The sequence below is a fragment of the Zingiber officinale genome, chromosome 1A, assembly GCF_018446385.1.
Source record: "Zingiber officinale cultivar Zhangliang chromosome 1A, Zo_v1.1, whole genome shotgun sequence".
Classification (NCBI taxonomy): domain Eukaryota; kingdom Viridiplantae; phylum Streptophyta; class Magnoliopsida; order Zingiberales; family Zingiberaceae; genus Zingiber; species Zingiber officinale.
The window spans coordinates 93,435,421-93,445,355 of NC_055987.1; the positions used below are offsets into that span (position 1 = coordinate 93,435,421).

Here is a 9,935-nt window from a genome sequence, read left to right on the forward strand (position 1 = left end):
AAGCTTCTACCTAGTGCTAATTCTGAATTTGTTTCAGATTTCATATATTAGAGAATTTAACTCCACCTTGAAGACTGTTTAGTAATCCAGAACTGTGGCATTATGGTGATCATTCTACAAGTTGTGTAATTCATGAAGGAAACAAGAAAAACAGTGAGTAGAGATGCATCAAATAACTAAATGGCACAATATATTTCATTGTCCGAGACGGCCAAGATTTTAAGTGTGGGGGAGGGAGCTCTTCTCTATTACATGATGTGAGATTGTTAAGCTTCAAAATGCTGGGATTTAAGTGAAAAAATGGAAAAACAGTGAAAAGAAAAAATTAATAAATGGCACATAAAAAATGTATCAAAGGTGAAGATAGAGTATCAAGATTCTTTGTTGGTCGTTAAATTGAAGGAGAGGTTAGCTGATATGTTAAATTGGTAATAACAAATGGTATTCATCTCTTTATACATCAAAATGGTCAACTCATCAAGTATACTCCTCCAATACTCTCATCTTCTCATTTTCTTCATTAATGCCTTTTCTTATTTCATTCACTTTAATTGTTCTTCTTGATTTCATCTCAATTCTTAATGATAAATTCCTTTTGATTCATGTATGCCATGTTTTTAGTGGTGGAGAAGTAGAAAATAAGCAAGCTTATGGTAGTGAAATGTTGTGAGTTGCATTGAGTGAGCTCCACTAAAATGCATTTTTGAATGTGAGGGCTAGAATAGGTGAATACCTTGTGAGATTGCAACTTGCTTAATTTTTCAATTTGATTGAAACCACCATACCTACTGATTATTGTTTGGATTGTATTCATGATTATTTGTGATCTTTAAGATGACCTTAGTTAAATTCTTTTTACTATCTTCTAGGTATTGCTAGGAAACTTGTGTGGAGATTATTTTAGGTTTTCTTTACGTGAACGGGACGTCCAAGACTAAGTGTGGGGGATTTGATAATCATAATTTTGGCTATATTATCTTAATTCATAATGCACATTTTTAATGGTCTTTTCATAGTTTAATCTCACATATATATTATATTTCATAATTGCATGTGATCTTGGACTTAATTGCAATTTAGCCAATTATCATGGTATTTGATGCTAATCTTTGATTATTATTTTGTAGGCATCAAAAGGGTCATGGACCCGATCAAATCAGACCGCATTTGGGCTCAAATCAAGGGCTTAATGAGGCGATCAAACCTTGGAGCATTATGAACCGTCCGTTGAAGATCAGAGAGATCTGATCCATCCGTTGAGAATCTGGTCAATCCGACCTAATGAGGAGCAGATCTGAGCCATTGATGAAGATCCGAGAGTTTTGATACAGATCTGAAGACATCACAGCCGTTGATCAAGCCCGAACAATCTGGACCGTCCGATTTAATTTGAGGAGTATTTAAACCCGAGAGAAGCTACAGTGATGTTGGGCTCGGCTTCCTCGCGACATTCCACTGTAGCTTCTTCTTCTCCACCGTGACGCCGAAGTCCCCGTTCCAAATTCCAGATCAATGAGCAATTCTTCTTCATCGCCGGCGATTCCCGAGCTCCGGCGATCTTCGTCCGAGGTCACAGAGAGCGGTCGAGGGTATTTCCCAGTCCGCAGTGCTTGTTCTGTCCGCCGCAATCCAGCTCGAGGGTGTTTCCCAGATCTGGATTTCCATCGGCATCGGATGCTCTCGAGGGTGTTTCCCATAAGCTTCTGATCGCATTTCCTCCCCATTTCATCAGCTGCATTCGACTGGATCTGATCAGCCAATCGAGTGTGCGCAAAATCCAGATTCAACCGTTGTTTCTTCGTGCGTTGAAAACTTCAGCCGATTGTGAGATCGAGGGTGTTTCCCAGATGCTATGAGGAGTCGGCTGGATTAGTTGGAAGTTTGTTTTGTCGTTGGTGGTCACCCGAAGGGTGTTTCTCAGAGGTGCTCTGTTTCTTGGCAGATTGAAGAAGTTTTGCTATGGATTCAGTTTGTGGAATGTTTTAGGGTTTTTAGATTTCTTTGTTTTGTTTTTGAATTGCTATTGAACTTGCTCAGATCCTCAGATCTGATTCATTTTCTTGCTATTTCGTTTTGTTAAATTTCTTTCTCAAATCCAATTCTGAATTCCGTTTACAGCTTTGTTATTGTTGAGTCTGCAATCTAAAATCTATTTCAATTATTTGTAGTTTAGTTAATTGCTAACCTTTTTCTTTCAGTTTTGTTTAGTTAATTGTTTGTAGTTTTGTTCCATTTACAAATTCTAGCTCAATACAATTGATCTTATGACTATGATCTAGCATAAATGTTTGATGTTTAACTTGAGCCCTAGAATGTCATTTTTGTTCAATATTGAAGTGTTGAGCTTGTGAGATTACCTGTTTCTGTGATGAAGATGAATTCGTGAATGCTTAACTAGAGAATTTTGTTTGTGTTCTTTTGTTGGAGGTTACTGTGATTAAGCATTTGAGTTTAGTTTTTGAATTTGATTATAGATGTGAATGGAATGCTAATTTGGGTTCTATGAGTTTGATTGTTGATTGTATTTGTGTTTCTGAATTGTGGATGAATAAGAATCCAAATTTAATTGACACGAAGTTGTTGAGATGAGTGTGTCATGTGAAGATGAGAATGAACCTTGTTTGATTTAATTCTTGATTATAGAAGAATTTAGTTTGAGTTGTGAATCAAATGGAAGTGCTAGCTTGACCTTGTGGATGTGATAACTCAATTTGAATCAATTTTAGAATTTTCACACACTCACTAGTTACCCTTGGAAAAATACGACTTGGGACTCCTTACTACACGTGTTATTTTAGTTTACAAATGGGTTCCAATTTTTATTAATTTGATGTGCCAAGTGACATGCAAAAATAGCTAACACCGCATGTCAAACATATACATCCATCCAATATGCAGCAAATACAAGCAATAATGCAATCATGCATATGATGCCAATGACATGTCCTGGTCACCCCTGACGTCAGTCAGCTATCTCACACATGATGGTGAGACCGAGTGGGTAGGGCTATGACAACTGTGCACTCCACCATCACTGCTCCTATTGAGTGACCGAGTAGACAGGAAGCTATCGGAGTACATCTATCCTCCTACCCTAAATCATAAGTAGGGGAGTTCAATGCTCTCATCTCCCTGAGACAATCCAAGAGGAGGGATCCCTGCCGGCTACCACGGTGCGTCACCACTACCCATGAGCGGACCAGCGGAGCCTAATAGAACAAAACTATCTGCCAGCTACCACGTTGCGTCACCACTACCCATGAGCGGACCAACGGAGCCTAACAGACAAACCTGCCACACACCCTGCCTGATATACCACTAACCCATGAGTGGTTGTGTGGGCAGATCCATGTAACTAGCGATGACCTCAATAATAATGGGGCTACCAATCGCATAGCATGCAAGCATGGAATCATGCAAGATGGTACATGACATTAAGCATGCAAATTCTGACCATATCAACCTCCATAAAATATGTACCAAAAATAAATGGATCAAATAAACATATCTAGGTACGCGAGTCAGATATGGTAAATGTCTAGTCTGGTGTATCACAGGACATGGTATGTCACTACCTCTTTGAACATAAATAATCATGGCAATAATAAATCATAAATACAGAATAAATGAAAGCATGCAGCGGTATCATGTAGTGACATACTAAAGCAATGATAAACATAATTATTACTAAAGGCTATAACCTACTACGCATATCAACATGACATATCAAAAGAGATAAGTCAAGGTACCCGCCTCAAAATGGAGATCGTCTCCAAAATAGACCCCACGTCGAGACGTCGTTTCAAATCAAAGTCCTGTAATACATGATATACAAATTTAGCTAATTACATATAAATTAATTAGCTAGATCAAATCCCCGAGAAGCTAACCTAAATCCAAATCCAATTATCAACCCTAATTGATCATCTAACTCCTCAATCAATTTTAACTAATCCAATCAAATTAGGATTTGTAATAAGCATAATCAATCACAACAACTTAATCTAAACCAATACTAAATGTAATAATTTCATAGCCCAACTTACCCAAAAATCCATTCGTGTTGTTGCTCACAACCGGAGCTATAGCGGCTGGGTCCAAAGCTGGAACCAAGCAACTGCACTCAACCCTCTACTGCCATTTGCAAAACGATCCCAAATCCAACTAGTTAGGAATTCTAACAATAATTTACCTAAATCCACGCCATTGTTGAAGTTAACAAGGATCTTTACCTAACTTTCCTCTTCTTCGGTGATGGCAGCAGATCCGATGAGATGCTGGAATTTGCTAGCTAAAAGTACTCGCTACCGAAATTGGTGGTCAAAGCCCTAAACCGTGTCCACAGATTCCTCTCGGTCAGACTATGTTGTGAGGCCCAACACTGGAATTGTGTTGGTGCTAGGACACGGGAGACGCCAGCACAATGAGCTGGTGCTAGATCGGAAAGAGGCAACCCGAAGGCAACTCTATGGCATGATCAGAAGCTTGGCTGCCGAGAGCCCCTTTGGTACCTGTGGCCAAAAATGGAAATCCAGTAGTGGCGACGAGCAGATCAGGGCAAGGATATGCAAGAAAGGGGAAATCTAGGGCACGGGACGAGATCGACAACCCTACCTCGACCGGTGGCGTCACCAATCTGGTCTTCAACATAGAGACGACATCGGCTAGGTGAGGAAACCTTCACTTGGCGTTGCTCCCTTCTCGTCGGTGGCGATGAAGATGCAGAGAAAGGGAAATCAGGGCAGAGGCTAGGGTAGAGATGGGAAGAGGAGATAGGGAAGAAGAAGGGGAGGAGAAGGGTCGCGGCGGCGCCGTCGGATGGAGGAGCCAAAGAGGTGAAGAAGAGAAGAGAGGAGAAGAATCAGGCGAGTTAGGTGACGGGAGAAGGATGAAAAGAGAAATAGGGCACGCAGGGGAAAAAGAAAAACAAATGAAAAATCAAACTTTTCCTCGCTTAAATGGGGTAGCTTAAACAGGCTTTCCCTTGGTCCCATAATTTATCCCCGTAACCTACACCATACAGTCTCCGAAAAATTCTTAGAAAATTTCTAAAAATTTTGAAAAATTCTGTTAAGGTTCTTCCTCTATTTAACCTTATTATTTAATTAACATTTGGGGTACCGTATTTTACACAACTTCAAGTTGACTTTTCATCCGAGTCATCCGCTCCGGCTATGCTCGCTTGGGTGATTTAGACCATTCGGAATAGATCTCATCCAAACCCATTTTTCGGCCATCTCAAACAACCTTCCGCTCCGGTTTCTCATCCCTCGAAAACGCTACGCGCCTCCTTCTCGTCCACCAGCGTACTCTTCCGCAGCATCTTGTCCCTCAGACACATCGTGCCCATTGACTCTCTCCCTGCTGTCCTTCTTGTTAGCTACATCTTTCGCTCGACTTCTTATGTTCCTAAGTTCCTGCACACTTAGACACAAGATATCAAAAGATAACAAGACCTAACTTTGACTTGTTGATCACATCAAAACTATCATGGGGTACTTATAATCTCCCCCTTTTTGATGTGAGTAACTCAAATTAAGTTAGGGTAAATTAAAACAATTAACAGTAAGGTAACTAGTATAAAATTTTGCAATTAACAAAATGTGTAAAAAAAAAAAAGATGTACCCTCCCCCTAAACTTAACCTCTAATTCTCTCTCTTTGATCACATTAAAAATAGGGTAATACTTGAAATAAATTCAAAACAGAGTCTAAGGGATAACAATAGAATGACTTTCATCTAGAAAAATCATGAACTTTAAATTTCAAAAATCTGGATTTTCACAATTTATAAACCATCTTTGGGAAAAAAATAATTGGAAAAAAATATTTTTAATCGTGAAAAAAATTTTGAAAATTTTTATAACTGTTAAATAGACATAGTCAAAGTAGAGATAAACTTTTTACTAAAAATTGAAATTAATCTAAGCAGTAATAAATTCTTTTCTACATAAAGATATATTTTTGTAAAAAATTTCTTTAAAATAGTTTTTAAACTTGCAATATCTTGAAAATTTTTTTCAACATATATTATAGCAGTATCTTTGCAAAAAAAAAATTAAAAAAATAACTTTTTGAGAATTTTTAATATTAAAAGGTAGCATTTGAATAAATAATTCATATAAAATTCAATAATGGTCAAAAAAAAATTTTAAAAATATTTTCTTGAATAAAGAACAAGATAGCTTTTCACGAAAAAAAAGTTTGCAAAAATTACTCTGTAAATTATTTTTAAATTAAAAAATATAATTTTTGTTAAAAAATTTATAAAAAATAATTTAACGATAAAAAATTTTAAAAATTTTCCTATAGATAAGTGATAGATTTTCTTTCTCAAAAAATTTAAATAAGAAATTAATTTCCAATATAAATTATATTAAATAATTTATTTAGATAATTCTAAGTAAAAAAATTAAATCAATTTAAAAGTATGACACACATAAAAATTTAATTTAAATACAATCTTGGAACCCAATATAGGTTCCTACCTACTGTATTAATCAAGAATATTTTAGAAAAATATTTTCTTGATAGTTTTCTAATTTAGTCCTTGTGTTATCTAAAATATTAATTTAGTTTTTGATAAGTTTTAAAATTTGAATTAGCAATAATCGAACGTGCAAAATTTTTCAAATTCTCTATTCGTTCTTGTAATTTTTCATTTTCTAATTTTATTTTGTCAAAATATTCTTGTCGACAAGATCTTACTAAAGTTCCTTTCAGCTCTTTGTTTTCTGCTAATAATTTTTTATTCTAATTTTATAATTTACAGGAATGTTGTGATAACATTTTAATAAATTCATATAGCTGATCAGGAGGTAGAGATCGTACTTGACTTATCTTGTCGATCTCATTATCTGATGCTCCTCCTGTAGAGCTGTTTTATTCTGACGTTGCTCCCCCTTCATTGATGCTCTCAATGCTTATCTCTGATGAACTTACTTCGTCGTCTTCTTGGTGACTTGCCATCAATGCAAGTCTGGCATAAGTTACGATGTCCGAATCTAATGAAGATATTTCGTCCCATGTTGCCTTTGGATTCTTGTGCTTCTTCTAAGCCGCTCTTTTGTCCTTTTCCTTATCCTTGTCCTTATTCTTCAGTTTTGGACAGTTATCTTTAATGTGCCCTTCTTCATTGCAATGATAGCACCTTACTTTCCTTTTCCTTCTTTTGACCTGCACTTGATTAAACTTATTAGTTTTAAAAAAACTTTTGAACTTTCTTACCATGAATGTCATTTTATCATCATCGAGGGATGTTTCGCCTTCATTTCTGCATCGCCTTTATCTTTAGATCCGCATATCTAGATTTGTGAATTTCAAATATCGAAAATAATTCCTCTAAATTATTTACCTCTAAGTCCCTAGAGATGAAATATACATCTACTAGGGTTGACCATTCAGAAGTCTTAAGAAATACGTTAAGCGCATACCTTAGCGAATCTTGGTTGGTTATCTTTTCTCTGAGATTTGTGAGTCCGGTGATGAGTGACACGCCCTAGAGGAGTCCCTACCAGAGGAAAATTCGACAGTATCTCCCCTGTACCGGTGACAATCTGAAGCATGAATACATCACAAACAACATACATCAGCCCACACGGTTGAAATATATATATATATATATATATACAACCACACAGTTATATACTCAGTCCACTCAGTTGGAACAAAATAACCACAACCACGCAATTATATATATAACAACCCACACGGCTGTACTAAGAACACAACGAAAAAACAAAAGGAAAGTTCATACAAACCAAAATAACACAATGCGTATCGGCACGGCTTAAACACAAATACAACACCAAAACAACGAAATAGGCACATGGCTAAACCCCAATACAATGCTAAATCAATAAAGAATATATAAAAAAAATCAAGAGCGAGGTAAACTGTCTTTTGATGTGACATGGGACCAGCAGACAAAATACTCCAAGCGTCAGGACATATCTATGTGCTAACCTGAAAACAACAGGAAAAATAAGGGGTAGTGAGTTCAACAACTCAACGGGTATCAATTGGATATGCATAGTAAACTATAACTACTAGTAATAATCATGGAGTACAGTCTCCTGACTAATAACAGAAAATGCAAAACTGAATAACAAAAGAAATTGTACTCACCAGGACCTCCTATCTGAACATATGGGTGTGAACCTCACCAACATATACAGGGTCATCAGACCAAATACATAATGTATCCTGTATGCATGTCAAATATATGCATTCACAAAAATGTAACATCTAAAATGCAGCAATCACAAGCAATACATGCAATCTATGGATATGATGCAAAATGTCCTAGTCATCCCTGATGCCAGTAAGGCATTTCACACGCGATGGTGAGACCGAGTGGGTAGGGCTATGACAACTATGCACTCTGCCATCACTAGTCATGAGTGACCGAGTGGGCAGGATGCTGTCGGAGTACACCTATCCTCCTATCCTAAACAAAGTGGGGGATCTCAATGCTCTCATCTCCCTGAGTCATAGTCCAGAGGAGCGATCCCTGTCCTACTACCATGTTGCGTCGCCATTACCCATGAGCGGGCCATCAGAGCCCTTGATAGAGCAACCTACTGCAACACATCCTGCCTGATATACCACTAACCCATGAGTGGTTGTGTGTGCAGATCCATGTAACTAGCGATATGCTCAACAATAATAGAGTCGACAATCACTCAACATGCAATCATGTAAGATGGTGCATGTCACTAAGCATGTAAATCTTGAATATATCCACCTCCATAAAGTATGTACCAAAAGGTAAATAGATCCAACAAAATGATCTAGGTACACCTGACAAGTATGGCAAATAACTAGTCCTGTACACAATAAGGCATGGTAGGTCACTACCTCTATGAACATAAATACATATGGCAATAATCAAGAGGGTATAAGCATGGATGTATAGCAGACAACAAATAAAGCATGCTACAGGTATCAAGTAAAGACTTGACTTACCAATGCAGATATAGACATAATCATTACTACTCGTTATAATCTACTACGCATATCAAATGGCAATATCAAAAAGATAAGTCAAGGTACCCGCCTCAAAAATGGAGATCGTATCCGAAATAGATCCCACGTCGAGACGCTCGTCTCGAATCAAAGTCCTGTTGATGTGAGCCAAGAAGAGGCATTGAAGGGGATTGGGGGACCCATGATGAGGTCAAAACTAAGAGAATGAAGCAAGCTTTGGAAGGCTTAATAATGGGGCTCAAGGAAAAGGAGGATAAATGCACAATGGAGGCAACAACTAAATGGATCACATTCCTTCAAATTGAAAGTGAAATTGGACCAACATGAGGGACATTTTCGTATGCATTTTTGGAGATTTTTTTCTAAAGTGACTTTTGATGTCCTTTGTGGGGTTTTAATGCATTTTTGAGAGTTCCTAAGCTAGTATAATAAATACCATGCATGCATGGTTGCATTAAGATAGTATTAGGGATTAGTGGTTGCATTAGTGGATAATAAATACCATGCATGTAAGCATGATATTTATTGCATAATTAGTGCATAGTGGATCTTAAGGGATGTTAAATAGGAGAACTCTTGTATGGAAAATCAAGTTTGAATGAAAATTTTAGTTTTTCTTTGGTGAGAGCTTCCTTCTAGTTCTTAGGAAAAGAACTAATTCCGATCTTATCAAGGCAACTTGTGGTGATCAAACCCCATGACTTATCACTCACCTTCTCATCTTGCTTGAGTGTGGCGTCAATACCCTTCCCCAAGCTGAATTTTAAGGTGATTTATTTACAAGGTTCTTTATCATTTGGTATCAGAGCCTTAGCTCCTTGATTTTCAGGTTTGTGTCTTGTTTTCATCTTTGTTCTTGTCCATCTGTGTTGATCTCTCTGTCCCTATCTGTCGTAAATTTCTATTCACTATTTGGGTCCTCAACTAAAAAAAAAAGGAAAATTTAGA

General features: G+C 37.1%; 2 long non-coding RNA genes across 2 annotated transcripts; both read right to left on the minus strand.

Moving 5' to 3' along the window:
• Positions 1-3,578: 3,578 nt before the first annotated feature.
• LOC122026963 lies at positions 3,579-4,900 on the minus strand. The gene is made up of 4 exons (XR_006124217.1): positions 4,615-4,900; positions 4,233-4,511; positions 4,047-4,134; positions 3,579-3,815 (listed from the first exon to the last, which is right to left on the minus strand). It is a non-coding gene; the product is annotated as an uncharacterized LOC122026963 (long non-coding RNA).
• A 2,700-nt stretch (positions 4,901-7,600) lies between these two features.
• Positions 7,601-9,287, minus strand: LOC122026977. Its single transcript, XR_006124225.1, has 2 exons — positions 8,127-9,287; positions 7,601-7,964 (listed from the first exon to the last, which is right to left on the minus strand). It is a non-coding gene; the product is annotated as an uncharacterized LOC122026977 (long non-coding RNA).
• Positions 9,288-9,935: the final 648 nt, after the last annotated feature.